This window comes from Pinus tabuliformis, chromosome 3_2 (assembly GCF_031772625.1).
Source record: "Pinus tabuliformis cultivar Carrire ecotype Pingquan chromosome 3_2, CPIR1, whole genome shotgun sequence".
In the NCBI taxonomy this organism is placed as follows: Eukaryota; Viridiplantae; Streptophyta; class Pinopsida; order Pinales; family Pinaceae; genus Pinus; species Pinus tabuliformis.
Genome location: NC_142302.1, coordinates 62,362,284 through 62,375,346, shown reverse-complemented (window position 1 = coordinate 62,375,346; position 13,063 = coordinate 62,362,284). Strand labels below are relative to the sequence as shown.

Below are 13,063 nucleotides of genomic sequence, written 5' to 3'. Positions count from 1 at the left end.
CATATCGAATTCTGTGGCTAGATTCTTCTTGCAGTCCCCAATGAGTCTGGATGATCCTATCAGAAAGAGATCATCCACATACAATACTAAGATTAGTGGCTCGTTCTCTACAACCAGATAGTAGAGATTCAGATCCGCGTCACTCTTGACAAACCCCATCTTCTGCAAGTAGCCATCTATTCGACCATACCATGCTCTCGGTGCCTGTTTCAGCCCATACAAGGCTTTCTTCAATCTACATACATGAGACTTCTTCTCATGAGTTTCAAAGCCCTCTGGTTGTTCAATTTATAGCTCCTCTTTTATTACCCCATTCAGAAATGTTGTTTTGACATCCATCTGATGGATCCCCCATCCCATCTGGGCTGCAAGAGATATCACGGTCCTAATAAATGTATACCTGGCTACCGGGGCAAAGGTATCCTCATAGTCAATCCCTTCTTTTTGAGCATACCCTTTAGCCACAAACCTGGCCTTGTATTTCTCAACACTGTCGTCTGCAGCGTATTTGATCTTGTAGATCCATCTTGAACCTACCACTAATTTGTCTTGAGGCCTTGGCACCACCTCCCAGACATCGTTTACCATTATGGAGTTCTATTCCTCTACCATCGCATCTAGCCAAACTTGATGTTGAATTGCCTCCTTGAAACTGGCAGGCTCTCCATCCTAAGCTACTAATGCTTGATATCTATCTGGCTATTTTCACTCCCTCTTATTGTTTCTTGGCGCACCGATGAAGTCCTCTGCATCTCGCAGAATCTGACGAAGTTCCCTGCTAGTTCTTCCTTTGCCAGCAGGTGCTTCTGTTCGCTCCTCCTCATCCTGAGAATCTTCCTGTCCTGAGGAAGAATTCTTTACTTCTGTTGGTTTGAAGAGGCTTAACCAATGACTTCTCTTTTGACTACTTCTCGAAAGGCATCTTGCGAGATCTTCTGAAAGCCCTGTCCTCCATGAACTATACATCTCGTCGTACTACTACCTTCCTGCTCCTTGGAAGATAGATTCTGTATGCCTTAGCGTTCTTGCTGTATCCTACCAGATATCCCTTTTCCACAGTCTGATCCAACTTCTTCCTCCTTTCTTTGGGTATGCAGCAATATGCTAAACTTCCAAATATCCTGAAATGACTGACTTCAGGTGTCTTCCCTGTGTAGACTTTCTCTGGAGTAATCTTGCTCACTGCCCGATGAGGAGTCTTGTTCTGAATATAGACTGTTGCGTTGTATGCTTCTACCCACAGGAATATTGGCATATCTTGATCATACATCATGGCCCTAGCTGCTTCTACAATAGTCCTGTTCTTTGTTTCTCCTATCCCATTCTGCTCCGGATTATATGGAGTCGTCCACTCTCTTCTGATGCCCTCCTTAGCACAAAAATAAGTGAAGTCCTTATCGACATATTCTCCACCATTATCTGAGTGCAAAACTTTTATTTTCTTCCTAGTCAGAATCTCCACCAGAGCCTTGAACTCCTTGAATCGACAGAAAACCTCATCCTTGGTTTTTAGAAAATAAATCCAAGTTTTCCTTGCGTGGTCATGAATGAAGGTAAGGAAATACTCGACACCACTGAGAGCTTTGACGGACATAGGTCCGCAGATATCAGAGTGTATCAATCCTAGTACACTCTTGGCCCTATGTTTGCTCCTACGAAATGTTGCCTTGGCATACTTTCCTAGAGCACATCCCTTGCATACATCATCTCATTCCGTACTCAGATCTGGAACTCCTGTTACAGTGCTCCTTAGAATTCTCAGAGCTCCATGGTGCAAGTGACCCATTTTTCTGTACCATAGTTCGTTCAAGTCCTTGTCTCCATGACTGCCTGTTAATGCCATTGGTGATTCTAGTTGCAATCTATACAACCGATTACTTTTGATCCCAATCTGCACTTTATTTTTCCAGCTCGGGTGTTTGATGTATACCTTCTCCTTGATGAAGTAGACGTCATAGCCCTTGCCTTGTAGTTGTGACACGGAAAGTAAGTTCATCCCCAATCCTGGCACATGCAGCACATTTGTAGCACGAAACCATTCTCTCAATTTTGTTTGAAAAACTATGGTACCCATCCCTACTAGAGTACACTTTGCTTTATTCCCATGGTGACCTGAAAGTTCATCTTCTCTTCTCGATATTCTAAGAAACACTCCCTGATTCCCGACATATGCCACAAAGCTCCAATGTCTATATACCATACTTCTGATGATGTGGCACTAGTCATACATGCCACTTCTTCTAGCCTGGAAGCTAACATAGAGAAATCGAAAACTCTTTCTCTTGTGCAATCTTCTGAAAATATGTGAGTCCCCTGACGTGGATGCTTCTGCATCGTGGTCTCGACCCATAACTGATTTTCCTTTTTTGTCTCTAATTACTTGCTCTGATACCATGTGAAATTTCTGTCAATGCAGCAATTGATTTATTTTTCCTACTTATTCCACAATAAGTTATTTAAGAAATTACTTCAATAAACATTAAAATAAATACTGCTGCAGATATCACATCGTAATAAAGAAACAAACATAAGCATTAACACATTGACTGAGATATTTTGGACAACAGTATCCGGAAAAACCCAATGTGGGAAACCGATGTAGCAAGGGAGGATTTTATTATTCAGCAATTTCTTTAGTACAACAGGGTGCTAAACTGGCTTACCCACAGAGAGAAATAATTCTCCAGCACTTCTCCCAATCCCAGCATCAGCCCAACTGACCTCTGCGTTGCTCTCAAACCCTCTGCGTTAGCCCCTACTTGACTGCGTCAGCCCTGGGCCTCTCTGCGTCACCCACGTAGGCCATGCTAGTGACTGCGCAGTCTTCTGCTGCCTCTGCGTCTGCCTCTCCTACCTCAACGCTGATCTCCAGTGGCTGATCCCGCCTCTCAGCTTCGTACTTGCTGCCTTTTGACTGCTCACCAGACCACTGGTTCAATTTCTCAGCTAATCCCGCTCCAGAAATTGAACTGACTGGTCTCCTTTAGTGTGTTCTCTAAGTGACCCTCAAGCCTCCTCTTATACTTTTCTTGTTGACAAAACAATGATCGAGATTAAGTCCAACGACTAAGATTATATCTGGCTTGATCCATGACTTTTGGACCATTCTAACATAGTTTTATATTAATTCACATTATTATTTTGTTTTCCCTAAGTTTAGACTTAGGGACTTCATTAAAATATTAATTATTTTAATATCTCCCAAACTGTTTAGAATCTGCCCAAATCCTTTCTGGGTATTGGAAATCTCATGCGCCTTAGCCTCTCCACCAATTTTCATGGCTAGAGCACATCCAATCTACCCCAAATCAACATCTTGTTGTTGTAATATATCACTGTTGTATCTAGAACTTGTTCAAACAACTCTCCAAAGAGCTTCCTCAACTGTACTGCCTCACAGCTAGCCACGCTAGCGACAATATATTCCGCCTCGGCTGTGCTCAAAGCTACGGACTTTTGTTTCCTGCTCATCCATGATATCATGGCAGACCCCAAGGTAAAGCATCACCCTGATGTGCTCTTCCTATCAATAACATTTCCAACCCAGTCAATATCAGTGTATCCATGCAGTCTCAGATCTCCGATAGTATATCTCAAACCAAGATTGATCGTCCTATGCAAATATCTCAGTACATGCTTGGCAACAACCTAGTGTGCATGAAGGGGCTTAGTTATGAATTGACTCAAAGTGTTGATTGCAAAACATATGTTTGGACGAGTGTTCATGAGGAACATCAATGCCCCATTCAATTGTCGGTACTCAAAAGGATTAGCCAAATTGGGTCTAGCAACATCTCCACATAGCTTCTTGAAATTCATCTCCATCGGGGTGGCCAAGGACTTGCATTCTACCATTCCAAATCTTTCCAATAGCTTCACGACATATTTTCCTTGAGAAAGGAAAATCTCATCGGGCCTTTACCACACTTCTAATCCTAGGAAGTAATGCATCAAACTAAGATCTTTCATTTTGAACTCGAAGGCTAGCTCGCTCTTACACTCGAGCATCAGAGGCTCACTACCTGTCAAGAATAAATCATCAACATATAAAATTAAAATCGAATTCATACCCTGGACCACTTTGAAGTAGAGGTTCGGGTCAACACTGCTTGTGAATCCAATCTTTACCAGGTAACTGTTAATGCGGGCATACCAGGCTCTGGGGGCTTGCTTCAAACCATAAAGTGCTTTCTTCAACTTGCAAACATGAGTCTTCCTATCCTTCACTTCAAATCCTCGAGGCTGCTCAACATATACTTCTTCTTGTAGTATGCCAGGAAGGAATGCAGTCTTCACATCCATCTGGGGAAGGGTTCATCCTTGACTAGCAGCAAGGCCAACAATCGATCGTATAGTAGTGTATTGGGCAATTGGTGCAAATATGTCATCATAGTCTTCTCCCTCCTTCTAGGAGAAACCTCTAGTCACGAACCTTTCCTTATACTTCTCAATGCTTCCGTCAACTCCATGCTTAATCTTGTATAACCGTTTCGAAGTTACGAGAAACTTTCCTTTAGGTCTCGGTACAACATCCCATATATCATTCTTGATAATAGATTCATATTGTTCGGCCATGGCATCCTTCCAAACCAGCTCTTTCACAACTTCTTCAAAAGTTGGAGTTTCAGTCTGTATGATGGAGCTCATAGCTACAATGTATTCCTGGTACTAGTATGGCTGCTTGCTTTCTCTAAAGGTCCCTTTGGCAGGAATATGTTTCTCGATATCCTGTAATGTACCATGAAGCCATAGTGGTGTTTACCAGGCAGGGGGATCACATGGAGGAGGATCCAAGGGGTCCATAGGCTCCATGGGATCATCATCAACATCTTTCTCTGACTCGGGCTCAGAAGGGCCATCTAGTAAATCCATGTCATCATCTTTCTTCTCAAGAGGAGGCCGAGGAAGGTCACTTGCTTTTCCAAGGGCAACATCTGTTGGAGTCACGATTGCCATTACACCAAAACCCACAGGTGTTAGTAAATAGAGGCATCGCTAGAGTTAACGGATCCACGAGAGGCGGTTAAGCACATGTCGTGAAACACACGGAGAGCGCTGGTTTATCCAATGTCCAACAATCTCCCCCCCAGCGCAAGCTGGGTGTGATTCGAACTCAAGACCTTTAGCTCTGATACCACTTGTTGGAGTCACGATTGCTGTTACACCAAAACTCGCAGGTGTTGGTAAACAGACGCATCGCCAGAGTTAACGGATCCATGAGAGGCGGTTAAGCACATGTTGCGAAACACACGGAGAGCACTGGTTTATCCAATGTCCAACAACATCTTTATCGAAAGTCACATCCTTGCTAAACTCTATCTTCCTTTGACGAAATATATATATTCTAAATGCTTTAGAGTTTTCACAATATCCAACAAACTTACCTTTCTTTTTGGTGTCTTCTAGTTTGTTCCTCTTATCCTTCAGCACATGAAAGTATATGGGGCAGGCAAATATCTTGAGATGTCCGATATCGGGCTTCATACTTGTGAATACTTCTTCCGAAGTCTTGTTATCCAGAGCTTGATGAGGAACCCTATTTTGAGCATAGACCGTTGTATTTGTAGCTTCTCCCTAGAGGAACTTTGACAACTTTGATCATGTAGCATAGCTCAGGTTTCACGATGGACTTGTTCTTTCTTTCAGCCACACCATTTTGCTCGGGATTATAATGTACAATAGTTTCCTTCTTGGTTCCATCTTTTTTTGCGAAAGTCAACAAACTCATTTGAAGTATATTCTCCACCGTTGTCATACTCGAAGACCTTGATCTTCTTGCTTGTATGATTTTCTATCAGCGCCTTGAAGTCCTTGAACATATCAAAAGCCTCATCCTTATACTTCAAGTAGAATATCTATGTTTTCTTGGAGAAGTCATCAATAAAGATTATGTAGTAGAGATGGACACCAAGAGAGTGCACTGGCATGGGTCCACATAGATTAGAATGAATGAGTTGAAGAATATCACTGGTCTTATTCTTGCTGGAGGGGAATGGTCCCTTTGTCTTCATTCCACTGACACATCTCGGACATACTCCATCATGACTAGCTTGAACATTAGGCATCCCAGAAACCAACTTCTTTAATTTCGGCAAGGCTTCATAATGTAGATGTGCCAACCTTCAGTGCCATAACTCACTTTGATGATTGATGTCATGGGCCATTGATAGCAAAGGTCTTCCATTGAATCTATAAAGTCCTTCAATTCTAGATCCCAAGCTAAAAGCATCCCTTGCGCGAGATTCCCTAGGCTAGGTGAGGACTTTTCCTCTTATGAAGGCTACTCCCATCCCTTTGTCTTTGAAGGCAGATATAGACACCAAGTTCTTCTTTAGTCCCGGAGCATACATAGCATCATGAAGAAGAATGGATTTGTCAGAGTCCAAATTTCATTTGACAAAACCAAAACCCTTCATAGGATGAGTAGAGTTGTCTCCAAGGATGATTTTCAAATTTGTCTCCCTCTCAACCAGGTTTGAGAGAACTTCCTAGTATCCAGAGAAATACCTAGAAGCCACATTATCTACCAACCAACTATCATATGAATCAGGAGGGTAAAAACTAGAAAGAGCAAAAATAAGAATATATTCAAATTGACTAGCAGCTGCATTATTTTTATACTTGGAGTTTCTTGACCTCTTTTGAGGATGATGGCCTTCTTCACGATCATCCAGAGCATCTCTTCTTCTTCTATCATGTCTTCTTCTTCTATCATCTCCTCTTCTTCGATCATCTCCTCTTCTTCTATTATTGAACCTGCTGTTGTTGAAGCCTCAATTGTTGTTGTAGTTGGATCTTGAATCATTTCTCTTTTCCAGACATTCTCAGCCATAATGACCATGGTTGTGACAATTGAAGCATTCAATTCTTTTCCTCTTCTATTGAAATTCTTTGATTTACGGTGAGGCCTTCTTGAACAAGATGGCCTTCCTTTTCCTTTTCTCTTCTTGTCTTGAGCAACAAAAGCAGAGGGCTCTCCTCCTTCATGCTTTTGAATCCTCCCTCTGGCAATCATCTTGGTCTCCTCTTGAGTGTTTAAACCAAGGAGATCATCAAATGTTGGGAGGCTATTACTGTTGCTTATAGTAGTAATGGAGGTTTCCCAAATAGGAGGAAGACCTTGAAGAGTCACCATCACCAACTCTTAATCAGATATAGGCTCTCCTACAGACTGCAATTGATCCCTTAGGCAGGATACCCTCATGACATAGGATTGCACAGATTCCCCCTTGTTCATTGTCATGTCCTTGAGTTGATTTTTGAAGGAGAGGATATGATTCAAGTTGTTGACCTCATTCATCCCAACCAACTTATCATAGATATCCTTCGACTTCTTCAAGCTTCCAACATAAACAATTTAATGATCATGCAAACCATTAATGAGAATTTTCTTAGCTTTGAGCTCACCTTTCTTGTACTTGGATTTAGCAGCGATAGGAGCATTTTCTGGAGGTACAAGAAATTTTCCTTCCACATATTCCAAGACATCATTTTCATTCAATATCATTTCCAAGCTTATCATCCAAGCGACAAAGTTTGATGATTCGCCCAACTTCTCAAAACCCTTGAAGTAAGAGGTAGACATTTTGATCAAATTAAATAGGCTCCTTCAACATCTTCCAAAGATGATTGCTTGTCTCTTGATTCCTTGTGCTTGTCTTCACCTTGGCTCTGATCCCATGTTAATTTTCCATTGTTCTATGTTATTACAATCACTTTAGCCCAATTCTTTTCTTCAATTAGTAATCAATTTCAATCTTCCAATAACAAATAGCATTTGTAGATAGAAAAATAAATACAATGTACAATAGAAGACAATCAAGAGCAATAGGAGACACAAGATTTGGTCAAAGACCAAGGAAAATCCTCACAAGAGGGAAAACCCTTTGAAATTCTTCTTCTTATTAGATCATCATAAAATGTTCAGCAGAGAGATTACAATGATCCAATTTAGCAACCAAGAGTCAAAGGTCAACAACTTTGAATTTCCAATAAACCAATATCCAAAATCCAAGAGATGAGCCCAAGAGTCAAATTTGGTCAAACTGTCAAATCTAGTCAAAGTCAACAACAATCAAAGATGCCCTAATTTGCGAGTTCTTTTTGTCGTTAGGTTATGTTACCGCTCAAACTAGCAGGGCACCTAAGGGGGGATGCCTAAAGCACAAATGGTGGGCCAAGGGAAACAAACAGAGATTTAGCCCACTGTGACCTTAGCTAAGGCTCCTTCTATTTATAGACTTTCACCGATGGGAGGAGACCCGATATATTATGGAGTCACCGATGAAGGATAAGTCAATGAAATGATGTGGAGTGACCCAAACAATCCCTTTCCCAGAAGAGTTAGAAGGATAAGGCTTGCTTGCTTCCTAAGCAAAGTACAATGTCTTCTAGGGAAAGGAAAGGAGGATTCAAGGGTTAGGTTTATGGGATATGACTTATGAAGGAACTTCCCAATCCCTAAAATCCTTATTGTAATTGGTATCCCGGATGGTTCTTGAAGAATTGTCTTTTCAAAGGAATGGGACCACATGGGACAAAGTGGACTTGGCATAGGATAGGGGGAATGAGTATAGCAACCAATGATATTCTTATCCTAGACAAGGTGGGGAAAGGATCAAAGAAAGAATTTTCACTTGAAGGTGTTAATTTGATCCTATGAGGTACTAGCCTTGGGGATGCTAAGGCAAAGTTTGATCCCGGAGCTAGGGCTTGGATTTTCTCCCAACTCCACTGTCAGAATGGCTTCAAAATTGGAGGAGACCTTGAGGAAATAACAACACAGGAGACCCTAGGAGATCGAACTTTTTGGAGGGCTAGCTTGTCAGGAAATTGATGCCCTAACTTGGCTAGACCTGGAAGAAGGTGAAGGAATGTGATTTTTGGTGACCACCTTTTGGTATATTAATACCTTAGTCTTTGGGAGAATGGAGTCTATGATGAATACGAGTAGGATCCTTGGTTCCTAGTCAAGGAAGCCTCAAGACCACTTCGCTATCTTTCTAGGTCAAGGAGAAGTAATCTCGCAACTTTTATACTTTGATGCACAAAGGGAATGTCTTATCAAGATCAAATTCTTTGATGGAATTACCCCTAGGAGATTTTGTTCATATGACATGGCCCATACATTGAGAGATGCTATAATAAAGACAATTCCACAATTTTAAGCAGTAAATGCAAGCAACAATTAGCCCTAGAACAACGAAAATCCTAGTCCAATATATGAGACAAAGTAAAACAAGAATAACATTAAAAGGATGTACTTACATGTAATAGAATATATCAAACCATTCACAATTGACAGGAGAGAAGCTCCAAGAGAAGATAGACCAATATCCACACATCAAAATTCATCCATAAAGCTCCAATTCATCCTCTAGAAAAAGTGCGAAAATTTCAAGTAGAGAAAAGATCCAATCCAAAGTGATGATCAACAAATGAATTCATCTCGCTTGTATTTATACACAAATCAGGAGTTTGAATTAGCCTCGTTGGCCTACATAAGCCCCCAAAATAAAATAATGTTCTAATAATTCAACTTTTGGTGACAAGCCCACCAAATTAGCTCATAAATAAAAAGGTAAGCCTCTCAAGAGATCAAATAATAATCTATGCATGTCATAGGGCCCTGTAAAAGGCCTAATGAGGTCCATGGGTGCCACAATGAAGAATATGACCCTCAAAAGCAGCAGACAAGGGGTTGGCCCCTTATAATAACCTATGGTGCTCCAAATGACATATGGGGGCACACAATTGTCTTCATGGGTCTCCAAACAAATCGAAGATGCCTGTAGATCACCTGCAAGGGCTAGGATGATGGTGTAGGTGATGCCACATCATTGTGCAAGTGCTGGATCATCTGCCAAGTGTATGGTGTAAATCTGGGGCTAGCTGGCCATGATGGATCAGGTGCATCTTCCTCATCCAATAAGTGAATCGTGAGCAATATCTGAATGTATGTGGGGATCCATGGAGGGCATTTTACTGCTGTGGTGGTCCATGGCTCTCAACGCACACCCTACAAGTGCTAATGTAGCCCTCTGAAGGATTAGGACCCCGTATAAGGAGACCAAACCCAAAATGGAGACCATTTGCAATCCTGCATAAGATCCAATGCGTCCTCTAGCCTTCCAGTACAACAAGTCATTAGAGGAATCAAGTAAATGAGCTTACCAAATCATAGACCACAGGTGGGGACTTCATAATGGCCCGCCCTTCCATTATGGACTTTAAGATGTGCCAATGCCTCCTAAACTCCAAATGGGGTTAACCAATAATCTATTAGGTGGTTTCTACTTCTAAAGGGGATAATATAGCCAAGGTACATCCTTCAAAAGTTGGTGGCATGTCGGAGATAGGGGAATGAAGTAGGGAATGAGAAGGGTCAACCCTGGGTCACATGCTAGGGTACAAGGGTAGCTAACAAAAGGGAAGCCCACACTTGGGTTTATAATGTATAGGAGGGAGCAATTGTGGTACATGAGGTGCCCCGACCTTGATTTTTCCACCATTCTTCATATGCCTTTTTCCTTTTTATGGTTTCCTTTGATTAATTGTTTGGGGCTCAAGGGGGAAGGATGTTAAAATTGGCAACTAGGGCAAAACTCCATGTGGGTCATATTATTAATGGAGGCTGATATTTTTCTTGGATCCCTCTCATCGAGAGGTGTAGGATTGATCTAAAGATCATCCGATTCTGATAAGTATTCATGGAGATATGAATTTATTTGTGTTATGGGCCAATTCATCAAGGTCGGCCAACAACCAAATAAACCCCACTTGTGCTCAACGTTTTAGTATAAATAGAGGTGGCCTTCAAGTCATTTCAACACACTTGGGATCTCTTCCTCTCTACTTGTCTTTGGGTTCTAGTAGGAGGAGATATCCTAAGGGATAACGCTGCCCTAATCTAGAGGGTAGAAGCCGGAACTGCTAGGAAAAGCCGGAACTGCTGGAACTACCGGGAAAAGTCAGAACTGTTAGAACTGCCGGGAGCCGAGAACTGCTGGGAATCGCTGGAACTGCCGAGAACTGCTGGAACAGTCAGGAAAGCTGACGCAGAGGGCAGAAGCCGGAACTATCGGGAACTGCTGGAACTACCGGAAAAAGCCGGAATTGTCGGGAATAGTTGGAATTGCCAGAACTGCCGGAACTGCTGGGAACAACCGGAATTGTCGGAACTGCCGGGAATATCCAGAATTGCCGGAATTGCTGGGAACTGCCGAAATTGCCGGGAACTGCAGGAACAATCGGGAAAGCTGACACAGAGGGAAGAAGCCGGAACTGCTGGGAACTGTCGGAATTGCGAGGAACTAATGGAATTGTCGGAATTGTTGGGAATAGTCGAATTGCTAGAATTGCCAGAACTGCCAGGAGCAACTGGAATTGTCGAAACTGCCAGAACAGGCAGGAAAGCTGACGCAGAGGGTAGAAGTTGGAACTGCTGGGAACAGCCGGAATTGCTGGAACTGCCGAGAACAGTTGGAATAGCCGGAACTGCCAGCACTGTCGGAATAGCGAGAGCATCTGTCTCCGAAGGAGAGCAGCATGCAAGGGACAACTAACTAACATTGGGACAGTTGTATGGTACTTAGTAGCAAATACACCAAGCATGCAATGTTACATCTAGCATGCAAGGGACATCTAGCATGCAACAGCAAGCATGCAAAGGACAAGAAGCATGCTAGGGACAACAAGCAAGCTAGGGACAACAAGCAAGCAAGATGCAGCCAACACATAGGTCAATATGGTAACATGGTGCAACAATGGTACATAATGCAATAAAGTGATGGGTACAGTCATGATTAATGAAGCATGATGAGATGTAGCATAGTGATGATGGGTGTAGCATGGTGCAACACAGTGAGGTGCAGCATGATGACGAAATGTAGCACAATGATAGGTGAAGGAGTCACCTTGGAGAATCAGTTGAAGTAGCATGTCTTCAACTGATCTCATGTATCATCTTCTTAGAGATGATCTATGCTCTTATCTAGATAAGTCAAAGTGTTGATTTCTGTTGTAAACGTACTATCTCTCTTTCTCTCTCTGTTGAACTATTGAAGAACATATAAGAAGAATTGATCAAGGGTTTCCCCACATTGGGGTTTGTCCCTGGCTAGCGCCACATCTTGTGTCCTCTTATCTGGGCTTGTCTTCTGCGATTTATGTTTATGTTCTATCTGCAGTTTACTTTAATGCTAATGTGATTGCTAATCTGGAAAAGATATTGAGCTAACTGTGAAAATTGAAATTTCTCTAAGCATAGAACATACCTAAAATTAACATGGTATTGGAGTTGAGGTGAAGACAATGCCCGAGAAAGAGTGAAAGAGCAATCACTGAAGACAGTTGGGAAAGGACAAAAGGATCAGTGGATTCCTCATCCCTCTTCAAATTCACCGAGGGTGAAGTCGAAGCAGAGAATATTATCAGAATGGCGCAGCGGAAGTTTCTGATGGCCTACCTAAAGATCACTTCATTGGGAAGTCCGGATCTAAGGGTGGAAGGAAAGGCAGATGCCTTGGTTGCAATAAGTTCGACCATTATGCGAAGGAGTGTCTGAATGGCAGAGACACATCTCTTGATGAAGATAACAATCATTCCAGGGACATCTTCAATGATCAAAGGAATGACAGGTAATGCAGGTCATCAAGGAAATAACTGACTCTTCAAAGAAAGCAAGGAACCCCAGGTATGAAGAATCAAATGTTGTTTTTGATAAGATGAAGAAGCGTTATCTTGTATTGGCCCTCTCTTTCAGATTCTTTAGGAATATGGCTTATTGATCGTAGTGCTTCAAGGCACCTCATCGGATAGAAGGGTGCTCTCTTGAATTTGGTAGAGATGGAAACAATAGTGGGATTATACTTGGAGTCGATGCCACCTATCCCGGAAAGGGTGTAGGGAATGTTACCCCTCAATTGAATGAGGGTAACTCTATTCATTTACAAGAATCTCTTTTATGTACCTAATCGCAAGAAGAACTTGGTGTCCATCTCGGAAATGGAAGTCAAAGGTTTCAGGGTGGCATTCATCGATGGAAAGGTACGTGTTAAAAAAT

At 42.1% G+C, this 13,063-nt stretch overlaps 1 protein-coding gene across 5 annotated transcripts in view; it reads left to right on the top strand.

The window, feature by feature from the left end:
• The window catches only part of LOC149179844 (cleavage and polyadenylation specificity factor subunit 3-II-like), a 392,395-nt gene that overhangs the window by 281,540 nt on the left and 97,792 nt on the right, over positions 1-13,063 (top strand). The window lies entirely within an intron of this gene.